This window comes from Pseudopodoces humilis, chromosome 3 (assembly GCF_049639895.1).
Source record: "Pseudopodoces humilis isolate 2021_Gansu_Grassland_sample_001 chromosome 3, ASM4963989v1, whole genome shotgun sequence".
NCBI classification, from domain to species: domain Eukaryota; kingdom Metazoa; phylum Chordata; class Aves; order Passeriformes; family Paridae; genus Pseudopodoces; species Pseudopodoces humilis.
In genome coordinates, this window is record NC_142202.1 from 2,611,872 (window position 1) to 2,632,169 (window position 20,298).

General features: G+C 42.5%; 1 long non-coding RNA gene across 2 annotated transcripts in view; it reads left to right on the forward strand.

The window, feature by feature from the left end:
• Positions 1 to 20,298, forward strand: part of LOC148184551 (uncharacterized) — a 194,531-nt gene that overhangs the window by 153,644 nt on the left and 20,589 nt on the right. The window contains exon 3 of one of the 2 annotated variants that reach the window (XR_015772221.1): positions 16,488 to 16,788. The exons of the other annotated variant lie outside the window; for it this stretch is intronic. This is a non-coding gene — a long non-coding RNA (uncharacterized LOC148184551). Of the gene's footprint in view, positions 1 to 16,487; positions 16,789 to 20,298 lie in introns of those variants that run through there. 2 annotated transcript variants of the gene reach the window in all.

Consider the following 20,298-nt stretch of genomic DNA (forward strand, 5'->3'; position numbering starts at 1 on the left):
TTTATACTCAAATTAAACTCTAGGATTGGAGCCTAAAATGGGAGAAAAAGATGAAGTGTACAACTTTATGGAGTTCAAAAGAAAATCTTCTAGTTGTGTTTTCAAATCTTGGCCACTCTTTTCTTGGGTCTAAGAGCAGCAGGGCAGGACACAGAGATTCTCTCTCAGGCTCATGATCCCCTGGCCAACTTGCACTGTTTGTGTAATGTTCTCCAGATTTGCTCGTAGTTGTAGTTCAGATCAGGAATAAAGGACATCTTTGCGTATTTTTTAATGTGAATATTAAGGCCACATTGCACTTGGGGGCAGTTATGGCTCAGCTCTGCTGTAGAATGTACAAAATGTTTTAATTTTAGTCTGTTCTGATGAATTACACTGTCCACACTCAAAGTTGCTTTGGACTACACCTCTATCATGTTGTGAGAGAAAATCAAGTCCTTTAAACAAGTTATTAATTTAACATTAAAAACAAAGGAAAGGAGTGGAAAATATATACTTGCAACCTTTTCTTGGAGATAGTTTCCCAGTGCAGTGTAACATAAACAGATTAACTGCAGTGTTTATTCAGTGTGAAAAAGCAGTTCCAAGAGCCCCAGGTGCTTGCCAAGTCCATAATTGTACCTCCTTAAATACTTTCATTACTTGGAACTACAATAAGAGAAGCACAGACACATGCTTTCTATTTTCTTGTCAACAAAACACCTCCAACAAATTAAATTCTATTTTGTCTAGAAATTTTCAGCATTATATTTCCCCCTCCTGTCTTGAAGAGGAAGAGGGATCCAGGGACCCTTGTGGGTGCTGCTCCCCTCATGGCTCCCCAGTGCCACCCAGGGACCCCCAGGTTGCAGGGTCTTCACACGGACCCTCCTACCACAGGGACCAGGGCATGTCAAAATTTCAGCCAATGGCTGCAGCATTGAACCCAGAAGCTTGTGCTTATCATGAGTGTGATTTCTCCTGGAGGATGGGTAGGTTTGATCCTGACAGTTTCCTGTAATAGTTTTCTCCCATGGCTGATGACTTCACAGGTTTTTAAAATGCAGATTCTCTGGGCAATCTGGCTGTAAACATTGCTGTAAGTGATATTGGGCATCGTTAAATGCCCACATGCATCTGCAGATGAGCCTTGGTGTAATCTCATTCTCTTGCCCTATCCCAGGAAGGTTTTAAAGAATGCCTCAGTCAAACAAAACCGTGCTGTTTCTGAGCTTCTCCCTCCTGAATGCCAACCATATGTAGGCAAACCCAGCTCTTTGGGGAAAGGCGTGTGGAGGGTGAGATTTCTGCTTCATACCAGGCAGAAAAAAAAAAAAAGAAGAAAAAGAAACTAACAAAAACCCTCAAGTTCTGCTTCCGAAATTGCATCTGAACACAAGTGTAACAAGAGTTGCTCATCTCACAGTGAGAACATGCCAGTGCACTTACCCCAAATTTGGTCTTGAGAAAAGCAGCCTGAATATTTTTACTTAATCTTCTCATATCCCCTTATGTCTCAAGCTTTGATTACGTATCTAAAAAGAAATTCCCATCTTTTTTAAGGGGGTAGTGATGTGCCTTGTTGTCTCTCTCCAACAAGTTTCACACTGCAGTGACCTGAGGTAATGAGAGCACTGCTTTTCTGGAGCTCAGTGGTCAGTGAAGGGATGTACCCATCCCATGGATCTGGGGAGATTCAATTGCATCATTATAAGATGCTGAACATGAGCACCTGAAGTCTTAAAATCTCATTTCTCACTGAAGGGGGGAAGCTTTTCTCATGGTGCAAAAGAAGGATGACCAAGGATGACAGTGAGATTCCCAGAGTCTGTTTGGAAAGAGGCATTTCCCCTCCCTGGCACCCATAGGGCCTGGCAGTGACCTGGGAATACAAAGTGTGACAAGACACTTGCTGATTTTATTTCCCTGAATCCAACAGCCCTTTTTAAAGGCAGAAGAATGTCTGCATTTCCACCTCACTTTAATAGTTTGCCTGTAGATCCCATCCCTTCCTATCACAAAGAAATCATTGTGTCCTGCTGTGTAATTAATACACATGTACAGTGTGGCAAACATTTTCCTGTAGACTGCTTATTTTGCCTGTAAATTACAGGAAATCCTATACAATACACCTGGGAGCCCTGCAGCTTGAAATTAGAATACAAACCATCCCCACCTCCTCTTGCTTGGCCAGCTTACCAGTCAAATTTTGAAACCTTTTTTTTGTTTGGATGTGTAACAAATTCTGACAGTGACAGACTTGCTCACTTCTATTCATCTTACAATTAATACAGGTTTTAATTCTGAAATTAATCCAGTTTATGGATCACAATTACTACAGAAGGGATGAAACTGCACGGAGGTTTCCAGTTGTGGATTTTGTTCTGTCACACATGCAACATACAATTTGTAACAAAATCCCCACAGTTTAAGGTATATTGGCAGTAAAATCGATGGCCAAGCCTCAGTTCTGTGTGATGTCACATCTATATGAGCCCTGAGATCGTATTAAAACAGCAACAGCTGTTACCTGTTGGAGACACAGACTTTCTGAAGAGAGGCTCTGTATTTTCCCTTTCTCTGTGAATCCCAGTGACTCTCCAGAAAATGGATAATGCCAACTGCCAGAGCAGTAAGGCCACCAGTCCTCATTAGCTTGGTGCAGGCTAATTACAGCACATTACCTTCCTTCCACATACTTTTGGGGTGTGTGAATGCAGAAAACAGTGCAGCCTCTGGATGGTTTGTGCTCTCTGTGCTGGAAAATGCACAGCTTTGTCTTGCTGTCCAGCGACTGCTCCAGCTCAGGAAGGGCACAGGAGTTTAGGGAAAAGACAGCTCGTAGCTCTGTGGTGAAAGCTGCTCCCCCAGAGAGCTCTGCTGGATATAATAATCACATCCCCACAGGTGAGAGAGGCATTTCAGCCTCTTTGGAGCTCTTGCCTGGCTCTGACTCCTTCCCTCTTAAACTGAGAATGGCAACTGCATTTGTTTATTAGTAAGCATCAGAGACAAGCAAATTCCCACCTCTAGGAAATTTTGTTCAAAACAAGCCCTGGTCTCCATTTCAGCAGGGTAAAGCTACTCAAAATCAGGGCTCACACCAAATAGCTGCCATGAAGTTTGACAACACAGTTCAAAAATCATGTTCTTCTGAAAGTGCAATAAGAGGAGGTTTGGATGCAGCTTCCCTGGGGGAGCAGACCTGGCAGGAATTCCTGCTGGGTGTCACTGGTTGAGGAAGCAGGGAATAGAGGGAAAATTTAAGTCTTGTTGAGTGAACCCAACTGTGCATTTCTAGCTGTTTTATTTGTAACTTCCCTCCATCAAAGGTACTCTCCTGGTCCTGGGGACTTCAGCGAGGTGTTATTGAATAGGAGTGTGTAAACACACAGAAAATGGACTGAGCAGGAAAACCTGCTCAGGCCTAGACCTCATCAATGTCTTGGAAAATCAGGAACACCAAATACATTTTTTTTGTGAGGCTTCTGGTATCATTGGAAGCTGTTCCTTCAAAGCCATGATGTCACTGTGGAGAAATATGATGTCAGGGCTGTAAAAGAAGGAAATAAAAACTTGCTAAAATTCCTTTTCACATTTGGAAGTTTCCATTTTCCATTGAACAGAAAATACGCTGTTCTCTTTCCTGCGACCTTCACCTTCTTCATAGGTACCCCTGCCAAGAGTGCTAAGGGTACACAGGAACCACCATTCCCTTTCTCCCAGTGGGAATATAGCTACCTTTTATTACTAGAACTAGTTCTTTCTTTAATGGTTTTGCAGTAAAAGTTAAAAAAAGAGTGTGAGAGAGAAGAAGAAAGTGGCCTTTTTAACTACTACAAGAGGTATTAAAGAGTCAGCCAACCTCTGGAATCACTTCTCATTTTCCATGAAGCTGGGTAAGGAGTGTTATGGAGTTTTTTTTGGGTAAAGTTTATTGGAACTTCACAGTAGGACTACAAAAATGTGGATACTCTGATTGTTTTTGTTTAATAAGACCCAAGACTCCTGGCTCTACCTGACTTTAAAGTCTTATTGCCCTGTAAATTTTCTCCAGGGTTTTGAGTCTATGGTTTGAAACAATCATTCACATGAAGATCATTTTGCCTCATGTTGCAGGGTGCTTGTACCTTTTGGATGTGAAACTCTGCAGGGTTTTGTGGTGATGCCTCAGGTGACTGATATGCCCTCTTCGTAGATCACTTGTCCAAAAACCAGGGAAATGAAAAGAAAGTTTGCATCAATACCAACAGTCATAGATCTGGACTGTGCGTCTCTGCAGGTTTGATTTGGGTGGGGAGGTGCAAAAAGGTAAATTGTGGTTTGGCTTTCAACTACTTCCTCCTCTCCTGGTAACTGTGTAGTCACTAGCTCTGAATTTTTGGCCTCTTTCCATCCTTTAACATGACAATGGCTCTCAGCTCTCACCAGGAGTGAGCAAAGCAATTAGGAACAGATGAAATGACTCAAGCTCCCATTAGGCTTAAACCCAGCCTGTTCTTAGGAGTTTGAGTTTGTGGAAACTCAGTCTTTTCCTTTCTTTCCTGTCCATGGTTTTTTCCTTTCTGTCTAGCTCTCTCTTATGAGGTTCTGCCACTGGACGAGGTATATTTAAACCAGTAAGAAACAGGTTCTGCAGACAAACCACGTTTTGTGTGTCTGAGAGTCCCAAATAAATACTGGTATTTCCTGAGCTCATCTGAACCAAACTCAAACCCTTTTGGTCTAGTTCTTTGCTAATTATGTTTCCTTGCTAATGCAGAAAAGGGACAAATGTTAATTCCTCGGTTATCCCCTCCTTGCTCTCTGTGGAGCAGTTTCTTTGGGCAGTCCTTCCAACCCTCTCTGAAGCTCTTGGATTTTGTCAGTGATGAAGGCTGGACTTCTGCTCCTACGTTGTTCTTCTTCCCAGCTGGATATTCCACCATGGTTCCACACTCCATACCTGACTCACATTGCTGGTGAGGACACATCCTTGTTACCCTGCCCAAAATTTCTCTGAGTGTCAAATCCAGTCCTGATTTAGAGCTGCCACTAAAAAGGGAATGGTTTGGGTTGTGTTTATCCAAGGAAGAGAAATGATCAATTAATGACAGGAAAACCTGAGACCAAGCATTTGTTTAAGAGTGGTTCAGTGTTTGGCAAACCTTGTTCTCACACAACTTTTTGGGGCACTATTTTAGACAGAAACTCTTTCATGATGCTGGCTGTCAGATTATAAGGACAAGTAAAGCAAATATTTTTTTCTATGTGTTACTGGTTCGATTATCATGTTTAAAGTAATCCTTTTATCATCTGGCTGTTTTTCTAACCAGCCTAGAATTGCCAGAGGCTCAGCAAACTTGGTAGCTCTTGTGGTAGGTGAAAGAATCATGATAGGAGTGGATATTCCCAACCTCACACAACTCTAATTAAGAGTAATTCTCAGTAATGGACTTTGGCTGCGGGCTAAATAAATACTGCTCCTGAATATTTTTCTTAAATCATGCAGGATTGTGTTAATTGAAACTATCACATCTTCTAGTTTGAGCCCAGCTCCGTGTTCTCCAGTTTCTGCGTGTGTTGCTGAAGTGCGTCTGCTACCAGCAGAGTAATTAAAGGCATGGCTGTGTCACCTTTCAAATCTTTGTTACAGGGGTCAAAACCCTGTCTTGGAGCTGGAACTTGATGTGCAGAGTGGCTGCAAAAATAAGATTTTGGTTTTACCAATTGAAAAATACCTATCTCGAGTCCCTTTGGAGGTGTCCCTGTAAGTGCTTCAGGACTACATGCAGAGGATGGGAAGGGGATGGGTTAATATTAATATTACTCTGCAGCTTTCAGAGGGCTGAATTTTTAGGCCCTTGGATTTTCCTCAGGCAAGCTTCTTTTTGGTTTTTTTGTTCTCAAAAAAGAGGGAGAGGTAGAATGACTGAAACCTGGTTTTGATTGAAAGGCTTTAAGCTGAGAGAAGGACATGGCAGAGCTTTATTAGCACCTCTAAAGCAGCTGTTTGTCTTTCCTTCCTCTCTGGGATTAATTCTAATGTCACCGTGCTGCTGCAGAGCATCCATGAAGGACCCCTCCTGAATCCACAAGTGTTCCCAGAGTGCAGGGGAACAGGGAAAGCACAGGGATGGTGCTGGAGGAGGCCACGAAGGAAAGGCAGCAAAATCAGCCTCTGCTCTGCAGAGTCCACCGTGTGCACATGTACAGAAGTGGTGCTTTGGGGGAACAAAGTGGCACAATGGAAGGGAAGAATTACTCATCTTGCCAAGCAGGAGAGCACAAATCCACCAGGAAATAAGCAACAATCTCAGGTTTCTGGTGGTCATTGCCAACTGTGGAGGGAGAGAAAAAGCAAAAAGAAAGAAAGGCTCTTAAGTGTGCTTAGCACAGGATTTATATTAAAAAAGAGATTAGGGTCAGGTTTTCGAAGGTGTAGGAAATGCTTTCCCTTCCTCACTTTTGTGCTCACAGCATGGGGAAAGCTGGCCACACCAGGACAGCACTGTCTACCATCTTAGTGTCCAAAAACATTCTGGACAAATTCTCCTTGTACCGTAACTGCAAAAACTTCCCTGTTTTAGTGAGTTCAAGTCAAACATTGACTGATATTTGATCAGAAGGTGGGCTGATTTTTTTAATTATTATTATTTTTAATACAGTTTAATTATACTGAAGTTATACTGGGGGTTCAGTAACCACTGGCTTGAAAATTAACTGAATTATGAAAGCTGAAGTGTTGCTACCAGCATCAGTTAATGACAAGGTCACCACCACTGTCATATTGAAAAGAAATGTTACACTTGAATGAGGCTGAGATGGCTGCACTGTCCCATGGTTCCAGGTAGAGAAAATGAAACAAGGGCTCCTTGGGTACTGTTTTATCTCATGTTTGAATCTAATGCATTCTTTTTTCAGCTCATTTTGGTTCTGCTGAGTTCCCTCAACATATGGAGTCCCTAGATATTAAGCTGTAACATGGAAACTTTGGGGGCTGGGAATTACAGATCATGAATAGATTGAAAAGTCCCACTGAATGCTCCCTTGGGTTGTTTGTGTAAAGATTAATTTTTGTTGTTTCTGCCTTTAACAAAAATCAAGGAAGGCTACAATTATTTTTGTCTTCCAGGCTATATAGAGATCAGACTTTCAGCATGCCCTGTACACCAGCACACGAGCACAGAGATGCATCTCAGGAACTGACTCAGAAAGGTGGTGTTAATTGAAAAGGGGAAGTGTAAGAGATCTTGTTGGAGATACGGGGAAAATTAACTGTTAAGTTCTTGATGTTTGCACACTATTTAATTCAAAGCCCTGATTTTATAATTTAGTGTAAATCAAACCAGGAGATAATGATATTGCACTTGACCTTGTGCTGCTGAAGTCAGGGAGAGCAGGATTAGTCCTGGCATTGTTCAGCTGGGGACAGAGTAACTGAGGGGGAATTGCTCAGAGCCTACTCTCTGTTGAGCCTGCTGTTTGATCCCTGCTGCAAGGCTGAAATACTGAATTTGTCTGGTGTGGTTTTGATGAAATGGGTTAGTGGCAAGTTGAGGAAAGGAAGAGCCCTTTTGGAACCGAAGCCACAGTCTGACCCAAAAAAACCTCAGCCGTAATTGGGGCTGGTGCCTTGTTGGGAGCAAAACTGGAGCAGTCACCCAGCTGGGTGGGTGTCTGGGGGCTCCCTGAGCTGCCTCAGCACAAAAGGAATGAGCTGCTTTTCCTGGCCATTTAAGGTACCAGCAGAGCAGGGGTAACAATCAGCTGGAGGGCCCTAAAATCTGAACCCACGTCAGCTCTTTGCAGAGCAACTGCATCTCTGTGTCATTACACTGAAAGAGGTCACTGCACTCTGCTTTGCTTCCCCACCTCCCATCACAAAGTCTGATTTCTTTGGAGCCCAATCCATCTGACAAGCTGTGTTAAACCTCCCAGCTCATCTCCCTGTCCAGCTCTTTTTTTGGGCACCAGCATGCAGACAGATGTCCCCAGAGCCATCCAAAGGGAATGCTGTGGCAGAGTCTCACCTCAGGTTTGGAAGGGGTCTAAGAAGCTTAGTGTAGACCCTGAAGAAGGAGCTGAGAAAATGGTCAGTGAGGATGAAAAGCATAGCCAGGGCTAGGGAGAGAGAAGGAAAGGAAGGGAAGTGTGGGAAGGAGATAGCAGAATAATTAAAGAAAACATTGCTTAGGTACAAAGATTTAGGAAGAGTGTATTTAGATGGAAAAAAAGTCCAAGGCTTGGAGGTTAAATGGTTGAATTTATAAACATTGCTCTTTTTTCCTCTGGTGGTGGATGTTTAATGCAACTTTAGCTGAAGGCTCCACTGGATGTCCACAATGTCCTGCTAAAACCATGGAGATTCTGCCCCTAAGACTCTGTTTATTTGCTTATTTACCTGTCTCTTTCCCATCACAGGGCCAGGGTTAGGGCAGAGGCTGGGATGTGCTTAGGCTTCTCCGTGGTGTGAAGTACTGGGAGCACCTCAGACACTCCTTTATTCATTCACTGTGGTTATGCATTTACTGCCACTTTTTTTCCCTGTCTCCAGTATTTGCAGTGGGAAAGAAGGAGGTCAGGATAATCTTGTGCTGTAGAAAGAGCCATAAAATATAATGAAAGAGAATTTTACCCTGATAATATTAATACTAGTATTAATGATTATTAATAACAACTAATTATTTACAAAAAAAATCCTGTTAATGCTGAATAGAAGAATTGCATTTGCTCTTCATGTAAAGACACTGTTGCTAACTGTTCTTCAGTGCATCTTGGAGGCAGGAACATTTCAATCTGCAATGTTAAAAACACCCATTTGCTTTTTCTAATCGTAACTAAACTGTGGATCAGGGTGGGAGTGTTCCCTGTGAATTTGAGAGCCCCATCATTCCAAGAGTGCTGCCATTTCTTTCAACAGCCAAGTGCGTTTAAAACTGTGGCTGTCCTTTCTGTTGCTACCCACTTCCCCACCAATCTTTGTGAGGAGCTGCAGTTCCAGCTTTATCTAGATTTTCCCTGAGCTTTTGCAAGTAGGAGCTATGGCTGGAAGCTGAGATGTGCTGGAAGCTGCCCCTTGTAGGATAACAAAGTGCATCTTCAAGTAAAGAATTTGGAAGATTTGGGCTCATAAATTGTTTTTATCTGAACTCTCCGGTCCACACAAACCAATATTTTTTCATGTTCAGTTACTCTCCAGACAGGTATATAGTTGCAGTTCTCAGGCTTATAAAGGAGGCACAGTACACTGGAAGGGATAAAGCAGAGGGAAACAAATCCAAACCATGTGTAGGGAGAAGTGTGTGTGCCTGGTGAGATATTTATTTGCTTCTGAACCTGTGTTTTTTCACACAGGGATTGAAATTTGGTCTAATCACCACGTGAGATGTGGAGGTTGAGCTTGCCTTCAGCCCTAGAGCAGGATCTACACACCTGGCAATTGGCACATCCATCTGAGAGCTTTCTCTGCTCCAAATCAGCTCTCCTCTTCCTAATAGACAGGGAGCTGGAAATCACGATAAGAACCGTGGCAGCGCGCGGTTTTTCTGGGTAGTCTCTCCATGGTTAATAAATGAGTTGGGTTTGATGGGAGCCGGAGCAGTGTTTTGGTTTCCAGGCCACCGGGGGCCCAGCGCTGCATTCCTGCCGCTCCCTGGGCTCCCCTGGAACTGGTGGGGAGGTGTGGGTGAACAAGATCAGACCTCTCGTCTGCAGGCACTGAAGCCACATGCAGCCTCCAGTGACCTCCCTCGCTTCCCACAAACACAAAATTCATTGCTGGTTTAAGGGGAAAAAAAGTGAGCACTTCAGCTTCTTTTCAAAATAGAGAAACAATAGGGCACAGTGTAGTGAGTTCCAAGTCTTTTATCTTTCTACAGATTCAACCACAGTATTGATTCTTTATTGACCTAAACTGTCCTAAGCGTGGCTGTGGTTTTTTCTCATATAGTCTATGGGAGAGTTAAGGCACCTACTACTTTAATATTGATTTTTGTGAAAAAGGTGCAGGAAAGGGGGCAATTTGTGTCTGCAGTTGCTCTTCACTATAAAAGATACCATTGTTAGGAGCTTATAGCATTATATCAAGGGTCTTAATCTGTAGCAATCTTTTTTTACAACTTAGAAATAGGCTTGGGCAAATGTGTTATTGGTGTTAATGATATTTTGAAGTGAAGAAAATTTGTCAGCCTTTCCAAGTAAAATGCTCAACTTAACCGTTTGAGAACTTGACAGGTTTGTTACATCTGTTTGCAGGAATTATCTCTTTTGTTCCCCTGGAAGGAAAAAAAAAAAAAAGAAGGAAAAAGAAAAAAGAATGTCCATTTGAATAAACAGTGATAATAATGTTATCTGAATAAATCTTTAATAAATCGAAATTATTACTGCAGGCTTAAATAAGCAGTAAGTTTTGACAAGAAGGGCATTATCATCTAATTATACTTACTTCATGAAAGAGAGGGGCAAGGGCCAACCTGTGAGCCGTCGAAAGCACAGTAATAGAGTGATCCCCTCCGCAGACTAAAGAAGGAGCCATCAGACAACAATAAAACACAGGCAGTGCTCTGTAAATTGCAACTGAACCCCTGATTCACACAGATTCACCATCTTAATTGTTATGAAAACTAGCAGAGCGGGATGATAAGTGCATGGCAGAGCAGCCTCTGCTAAGTGGATGAGAGAATCCTGTGCCAGATATTTTATGGTATTCCTAAAGGTTTCTTTAATTATCAATTAGTCACTGCTGTACATTAGCTTCCTATTGGCTAAGTGCTCGGTGTGAGGGTCTGGATCAGCATTTGCAAACAGGTGTAAAGATATAACTGATACCTAAATTGCTTCCTTACTGTGGGCACCTGGTTTGCTAAGAACACTTAAGGAATTCCAAGGCGACACCTGCTAGCTGCTTTACTGGTGCATGTTTCGTGTGTTCGGCTGTTAGCTGATCCACCGCGTGGAACTGTAGAGAGCTGTGCCCACTGGAACACACTGCTTTTGTCATGGACACTCTGGGGAAAGCTGCATCTGTTCAGGGGGGTAAACCAAAAGTTTTCTCGTGCCCTCCTCGTGTGAGTTGCTACATCTGGTATTCCTCTAATACCCACTATTTATTTACCTTTTTTCCTCACCTAGAATCAGTAACCAGCAAAGCAAACCTGCTAATATCTGTAATCTTTCTGAACAAGTGATTTGTTTGGCAAACCAGGTTGGCTTGTTCAAAACCTGCCCTGGGCTCCCATTCATTTTACAGAAGGCAAAAAATTTAGGTCATACTAATCTGCCAGAATTAAGGAATTAGCATCACTCTTCCTGGTCTTGGGTAACGTGGATTTGGAAGCACCATCTCCACAAACCAAGTTTCTGGTATGTATATACATAGAGGGTTTTGGATATATCTATATATATATATCTATATATATAAAATATGATATTTTAGACCTGTTAATTGAGATCGTCTCCTGCATGTAGCCCTTTTATATGTTTATTCATATGCACCTGACCACAATGACATTTCCCCCATTAGATTCTCGTTTCATTTAGCATTCAGGGTATTTGAAGGATGAACAATTATCCCAAAGCTGTTCACCTGTGGCACATGTTGGGCAGGTACATCCTGAGCCCCAGCTCTGAGCCTGGCTGCTGTTGTGAGGGATGAGGCAGCACAAAGCTGTGGCAGCAGGAGGAGGACAGCCTCACCTACTCCCCGTCCTTGCTGTGAGATGTGTCACATCTCACTTTGTCCCACAGGGCTCTCACAAGGCTAAAAATAAACAACACTCAGGGATATGGCTGGGTTTAGTTCCCATTCCTTCCTCTTCCTCTTTTGCCTTCGCACATGGGCTGGGCCAGCCTTTGGAGCACAAATGAGGAGGGTTTGGTGAAAACTGTGAGCAGCAAGGTCCTTAGAAAAGAGATGTTGAGACATTTTCAGCTGAAGTAATTGGCAATGCCCTACAGTTACTGCACGCACAAGGTGTAAATTTGCCTAGGTGTTGCTGCTCTAATGCAGCCTCTCCTGCTTATTTTATCATTTTCTGTATCATTCCCTACCAAGTGCCAGCTCTGTAACTGATATATAACTTCAGGTCCTTTTTTCACTCCTGCCAGCGAGCTGAACAAGTGGGATAAGGTTACAGCAAACAAGAGGGAAATTACTAGAGCTACAGTTTTAAGAGTCCACAAAGCCCAAGAGCAACAGAAAATCTGAGACACGAGAAGCTCTCCATGAGGAGAATGCCTGGAGTTACATCCCTCCTCGGCATAAAAACGTACAGACAAAAATGACTCACGATGTGACTCAGAGAGAGGAGGTTTTATTTACACCACAGTACTTGGAAATAACATTTCCACTGATTCTATTCTGTTCAGCAATTGTGGGTATAAGCAAAAGGCTGTTAACACTTCTGTATGAATCAAATTTTTAAAAATCACTCCGCCCTTCAATCAGAACTGTTTTCTCACTTATGTGAATTAACCTACAGAACTGGCTCATGAAATAATCTGTTTCAGTATCTATTACTGAATATGTCTTGGCCTGGATCCATAAAAGCATTTAGGAGCCTGAGTTGCAATGAAATCACTGAACAGAGGGGAAAAAAAAGTGTGTTATTCCTGGTTACTACAAGGAACTGTAGCACATTGCTCTTTTCTCTGGGCACACTGCAGGCTCTGACTCCCCAGCCAGGCTTTGTGTCTGTGCTGGGGCTCTTCCAGGCTGGTGAGAGGAGGCAGCTGCCCAGCACTCCTGAAATGAGGTTCTTGGAAGTCCTTGGATGCTGGACCCTCCACGATGACTTTCTGTGGTTCCATGTGTGCTGTGCCAGGGCAGAAAAGTGATAGAAGGGAACTGCCACGTGAGATAGCACGGGACAGAACTACCCCAGTATAAAATACACCTGTTTGCTTTGGGAGGGCAGTGGAACTGAAATGTGTTCATTTTTTCATAACATAGATAAATTTCTGGTAGAAATAAACCATTTGGGGGGAATTTTTTTCATCTAAACGTCTGCGCCGCTGAAAAATATTTTGATAGGCATTTGGTTGCCATCCCCACCAACCTTTGTTTTTGTCAATGAAATAGACCATTTGGGGCAAACATTTAGGGTGTGATAAGAGGCCAGGTGTGAGGAATGGGTGGAAAGGTGTGATGTCTCCAAACAGAACCGGCCTACAACACAGTCCAGGCAAAGGCCAAGGTAAATAAGTCACACTGAAACTGTCATAGCCCCCACAGTCCTCACGTGTGGGTTTACACAAACCAGCAGAGCTAAGTTAACCTTAATTGTGTCTTGTTTAACTTGGCTACAAATGGCTCACCCTTTCTGTAACTTGGCTCCAGTTGTAGATATCTCACCTTTCCATTACTGACCCCTCTTGTCTAAATTGTTTTCTTAATACAAATTAAATGGTTTTGATCTGCTTTCATTTCTTAGGACTTTTTACAGCAGAAAATATTACAGAAAATACTTGTACTGATAGAAAGACTTATTTTAATTGAAATTGTCTTACATTTTCAATGAACAGACAGGCCAGTGGTTTTTAAAACCTGCTTCTTTTTGAAGGCAGTAGTACCAGAAAAACTGAAATTTGATGTGCTGGTTTTTCTGTGCATTCATTGGCAGAGGGAGCAGGAGTGCAACTTCAGGGCATTTCTTAAATAATAAATATATTTGAACTGCAATAACCAGTCAATAATTCTTCTTATTTCCCTTTTAGCATCATATTTCTTAATAGTGGCTTTAACATGTCAACAGTTTGTTACTGTGGTCCTGTGAAATTCTGAGAAGATGAAGTGTTTCCCTGTTTGAAGGCTGCACATTAAACCTGTGCCCTGTTTAATTGCCTTTTCTGGTGGTTTTATCTGTAGTGGAAGCCTTAGAGCTGCTGGTTAGCAGAAGGTTTTTGTCAGCTCTGCAGGCTGGGGAGCTCAAGGTGTGCTGCTGCAGAAGAGTGGCACTCACAGCCCAGGGACTTGGCCCAGTTCTTGCAAAATTCAATTGAAGGGCTTCTGTTGACATGGGTGCATCGGCTCTTCCGTGAGGAGAGGGAGGAGTAATTATTTTCTGCACGTGGGGTGTCTCCCCAGGAACTGAGTCACTTTGTTTGCGTGGTTAAGTTTGCACCTGAGTTTTCTTTATAACTCTGATTCTGTGTCTGTGCTTTAAAACCCCCAGAAATGCCAGGCTGGACTAAAGGGAGCCAATCTGTCTTTAATCCGGTGAGATACAGGTTAGGTGGTCTTGGAACCGTTCCCACTAAAGCAGGGGACAGCATTACAAGATCTACTACCATTTGTACTAATTAGCAACTTTGCTGACAGCCTCTGGTGAGTAACTCATTACTGTCTATTTGTGAGCTTGGCTTATAAATCCCCGAGCAGCCAGACTGTGGGCACTGTTGTAGCACAATATTGTTGTGGTATAAGACCTTTTTCTCGTGCGTTAGCGAGTCTCTCCAAGCAGAGTGCTTCAAGTAGAAGTAGGTCAGTGGCATGGAGACACAGCCCCCAAGTAAGGAGGCCTTCCAATATTTCTTTTTCCCCCCCTCCCTTTTGGTCCTGAAGTAGAGATGAATAAAATCTGTTCGTTCTGGCACCGCTCTTGCTGATGCTGCTTGTTTCTCAGCGCATTTTAAATTTTCTCTGATTCGACCTTCACCCTTGCTTGTAGGCATGATATCACATATTTTAACATGCTTTTCTTCCCTCCCTTCCATATCTGTGTTAGTCAGGCCCGTTGGAATTTTGAAGTACTTCTGCCACAATTCAACAAGAACGTTCTTTTTCAATTTCTGTAGGTAGATTCTGCTATTCAGTGGTTTTCCCCCATCCTTTATCATAGGCTAGGTCTTTTCCATATGGTAATGAATCATTCCCCCAGGAGGAGTATCATTTGCTCAATTCAATGGACTCCTCACAATGCAGATACATGCATTTCTTTCACCTATCATTCTGATTTTAGTTTTCCTGCAGTTTATTGGCTTCAATCCGTATTTTCTTTGTGATCTGTTCTCTTCCCAACTCTGGTAGGTATCTCCCACTCCATTGTAGTGTGTGCTGCCCCGATGGCACCATCTGCACTTTCTGCCTTGGAAAGCTGGAGCTCTTATCTACATATTTAATTCAGTCATTTCCACCATTCCCTCTCATGATTCCATTTTGTGTCTGTCCTGACCCTCTAATCTGGTTTGGTTTGGGTTTTCTTCAACATGCCCGTTGAGAAATAAAAGTGTTGACAATATTCTGTGCTGTGAAACTATTGCTGTGTGTTAAATAGAATAAAGAGGACAAGAATGAACAAACATCTCTTAAGTGTGGGCTTGGGTGACACTGCAAGAGCAGAAAGGAGTCTCAGTTCTACAGGGCAGATTTTGCCTTTTATTTATACAGTGGTTGGATGAAAGGGATGTGCCAGAAGCAAAGTGAGGTGGGGATTTTTATTGTTTTCATTATTTGTCTTCTTTAAATCAGCTTTTGCACAAGAGCTGAGATGGGCTGAGGGTAAAGGCAGCTGATTGCAAGCCAAGAGTCCTACGGTCCGTCCTTTATTTCTGCCTCATTGCAAGACTGTGAACTGGAATGTTCCTTAGCTGTGGTTCCTCTGGTTTCCAAAACAAGCTGTTTTTACCTGGTTTATTCTCTTTGGGAAGATGGATCCAGCATCATTGCAGTGAGGAGTCCTCACCAGTGGCATTTGTAGGGGCCGGTTTTGGAGCATTGTTGACCTCATTTGTCAAAGACCTGTAAATTACTTAAGAGCTCTATGGATGAGAGAGAAATTACATTTTAAAAAAACCAAACAGTTTTGGTACCTTAAAAATATCTCAAGACTGGCACCAGATTCTTGAAAATAACAAATGATGGAGATTTTGCATCAGGACGTCCCTATGGGTTTGGCTGGATGGGTTTCTAATGAGCAGGTCTTTTATTTCTGTGATATTCTGTATCTCTCTGCCACAATTACTCATGTGAGAGTCCTAGAGCCAAATCCTGCCCTGAGATGTGTGTTTGCTTCTCCCATTGGCCTTCTTGAAAGCTGCAGGCATTTTTCCTAAACCATCATTTGGCCTCCAGTTGTACTGTGGTCATATTTGTCTGTCCAAAATGACTGTGGCTCTCCATTTATAATCTTGTAATTTGTAATCTTTATTGAGATACTGCTGCGGTTTTTCTTTCATTACTGGCATCTTATTGTAATATTGATTTTTTGTTAAATGGAACTGCATTGGTAATTTTGGCTGGCAGCTTCTTGGTTTTGCTTTCTTTTGTACACTTTTTGAGGGTGGGAGAGTATTCCCTGCACTACATTGAAGCTGATTTCTTTGATCTGACTCTTGCATCTTATCTGTCATAACAAATTTAATTTTTGCCTAATCTGTCTATGCAGTTCCCAGTCACTCCGGTATCCAGGCACTAAATTACAGCCCTCTTCTGAGTGTTTTCTCCTCAGAACGATGCAAACTTCCTTCTTGAGTGACCCAGTCATTGTCATGCTTTTGTAAACAATCTCTTTTCTACCTATTGATTTCAGTCTAACATCAGTGACCACCCACTGTTCGGGATCAGGAGAGAAAAGAATTGTTCCACAGACATCCCCAAGCGTGCAGACACAAAGCAACACATCTGCTCTCAGGGTGGACACCTCCTTCTGCAGAGCAATCCTCCTGGAGAGTGTCACATGGGCTCACCCGCTGCTTCTGCAAGCCAGGGCGCTCGTTTGGCCACCTGGAGAGGATTTAAGGATCTGGACATTAAAAAGTGCCCCACATGTAAACCCTAAAATATTTTGTGTCCGTTTAGCGAGTAGCTGGTGCCAGCAGCTGCAGCCAGCTCGGTGATTGTCACTTGCTGTGCCAAACAGGAGGTAAATTATTGGTGCTCTGAAGGGGCAAGTCCAGCCCGTATTTCTGAAGAAGCAACCCCACGTTTTTTGGTCAGAAAAAGAGGATGAAGCTCGCTCAGAGCTGGTGGTGGCCCTGTACTGGCAGTGCCCAGGGTTGTGAGCACCCATCCCGTCTTGCTCTGGAACATGAAGGCTGTGCCTCCGTGTGTGCCAGGTGTTTTTGTGCAATGCATCGAGCCACCATTGCTGGCGTTTGGTTAAAGGAAGTGATTCACACACCACAGATTTATTGTCAATTTTGTTATGCTTAAGGCAGGCGGTAATTTCAGTTTTCACTGCCATTAGCTAATAATAGTAATTAATTAGTAAATCGTGCCGTTGGGATCTCAGGGTGAACTAACAGGGAAAATGTAAATTAATAAAAAAAAGACCACTAATGTTTCTGAGTTCCCCACCACAGCTGAGGGTTTGTGTCTACCCCATCCCTCCAAACTGAATTTCCAGAGAGCAACTTATATTGCCCACAGCACTGTCTGGGAAGTATTGGAAACAAAATGAGGAGGTGCATCAGACAGGAGGTGTTTTGTTGTTTTGGTTTTTTCCCTGATTTTGCTGACTTCCCAGTAAGGAAGTTTTGGATACAGCACTAAGAAAGAAGAAAGCACTGAGATAAATCCAGGGTTTTCAATTCAAGGTCATTTTGAACCCTTTATCTGTCTGCAGAAGAAAGTGGGGGAGAAAATAATTAAAAAATGTGAATTAGGCTGAGTCATTTTCACTATGAATTGTTTGCAGCTGTCAGAATCAGATCTACATAGTTCACTATAGCTCAATTTCCTTTCCAAGTTAATAACACATTGAACAAACATACTACACCAGACTTCTTCTTTTCTTTCAAATAACCTCACAGTGGATCTGCATTCTGAGTATAAAGAAGTCTCTATTAGCTGAGGCTATTTATAGAACATCAAAGGGCTGAAAGATAGTTAAAAATTAATCGATTACCATCAAATAACAGACGTTAAAACTCAGTGTATGAAATGCCTTCCCCTAGTGAATAAATTAAGGGGGAGAGGAGAAATGGGCACTGCTGATTTATGGGCTGGACAGAGGCAGGTGGGCACTCACCAGTGCAGCCCCTCAGCACTCAGATGGGGCTTTGGGGTGGTCCTGGACCTGATGGGGTGGGTGGGGGAACACAAAATAAAGGGTGGAGGTGTCCAGCCGAAGCTGGAAGGCCTTTAGAAGGGCCAGATCCTGGAGTCCAGTGCCTGCTGCTGAATGGTTCCTGTCCAAGGTGGCACTGCAGGATGCATGGGTGGAAATAACTCTTTCTATTCTCCATTTCATGGTCTTTTCTTTCCACTGAAACAGTTAAAAGTGATGGTGGGGCAGTGGCACCACCTGTGTGTGGAAGGTAAAAAAACCTTGGGTTTGCAAAATATTAAGCTGCTTCTCTTATTTGGATTAGTAAAATGCTGCTCTGGCCTTTATACTCCTTGACTGTAATCATGCTGTGAAGGGAAACAAAATGTTTTATCAAACCAATAACAATTATGGAAGGGAAAAGGAGAGCTTTCAGAAACATAAGTCATCCTTTGGGTCTGAAAGGAAGCAGAAGTGGAATTGTTTCCACTTAGTTCCCAAGTCAGAGAAAGCCCAGGATGCATTTGATGATGTGCTGATGTGTCTGCACAGCTCAGGTGAAGTCTAGAATAGACATGGACTCAATTTTGTGATTTTTGGGTCCATCTAAGTCTGGGATAGTTTGTTATCACACCTCTGCAGAAAGTGGCTGGACCTCCTGGTTTAGAGATACCTTAGTGGGGAAAAAGGCATTTGATTAATTAAAGAGCAGTTTCTAAGAGAGGATGGTGAGTTTAACATCTGCCCCTGTTGATTGCTGACAGACTGTAACACACAGCTTACAATGCAGGGGAAGCCTTTATTTCCTCTTTTCTTGCCAAATATGCACATTTCCTAACAGAGGTGACATTTTTGGATGTCAAAACAAAGGTAGAACAGCAGAGCTTTTGAAACATCAAACTCAGATGGAAAATGGGGATTTGGCATGGCTTAATTTGGGCTTTATTAATGCCTTTGGGGGAGAGGGATGCAAGAAAGATTAGGCAGATCAGAGCTTTAAAAGTCATAGATCATGCATTTAATAGCTCTAATTCTTAAATACTTGAAGGGTTTCATAAAGCCATTCTCCTCAAGTGAAAACTCCTTTTCACTGTTGCATCTGGATCTCCCAACTTCTCAGAAGGAGCTTGGAGCTGAAAATCTCAGGCCCTTCCATCCAGCAGTGATCCTGCAACAGGGGGATATTTGGAGCCTTTGGAGGATCCCACAAGGAGTTCATGTGCACCACAGATTCTTTCAGTGGAGGTGCAGATTGCATTATTTAGGTACTCACCAAATGTGACTTAAAGCCGAAAAAAAACCCTACTTTTCCATTCAGTTACATTTTCTGAAGTGCAACAGACTTAGAAAGACTGGATTTAAATGAAGTTACTACTAGATTTAAAAAAAAAAAAAAAAATCAATTCTGGTGTTATAAGAAATTGATGGCTAGATTTCAAGGTGAATTTTACCTAAAACTGAAATATTGACTGAGGTGCTATTAATATTTTGTACTGTTCTCTATCTTGAAAAGTGGTGTTTTTCACTGCACTGGACTTTGTCTTTTCCATAATCTCAAAATAATTTGCCCCACATTTATTTTAAATATTACAGTGCTGTTTTTAAGCCAGCAGCGCCAAGGAGTTTTAATTGTATCTATTACGTACCAAAGGAGTTTTCTGTAATAAAATCAATATCATAGGATAAATACTCTGAGCTAAGAATAATAAGCAACTGATAATTTTGCCCATAGTAATCGTTTTTTACAGTCACAGGAGCTCTGGGAGAGGTTTTTCTACCCCAGCTCTTGATCTGCACCCCCAGCACAGAGCAGTGCCCTCAGGTGTGGCTCTGGGGCCACCTCATTCCCAAAGTGGCCTGGCTGATAAAACAAGGAGGGTGTTTCAGTCTTTCATTTATTTTTTTATATAGTTCTGGAGGGAGAGAGTGTTGGGTTTGGGCACTCAGACTCTTCACTGGGAGCCAAGGGCTTTGTCCTGCTGGTGTTGGGGCAGTGTCCCCTCCCTGTCTGAGGGTCTGGGATGGTGAAAGCCAGCTCTGACTGTCTGTAATGTATGGGAAAGGCAATTCCAATAACTCATTTTACAACCAAGTGATCATTTATCCTACTAGCAAAATCTGTTCAACTCTGGTTGTATAGGTTAGACAGTAATAAAAGTTCAAGTATCCATAAAATTGCCATTGAACTGTAAATTAATGTGAGGTAAAGTTGTTGCCCAAGGGAATAACTGAGCTCCAGAAAGTTGTGTCCTAAATTAATTAATGCTGAGTTCGGCTCTGCTTAGGAAGAGAAAGAATGGGTTTTTGCTGGCCTTTGGTTGTTGAACTCAGGTTTTTGTTTTCAAGCAGAAGT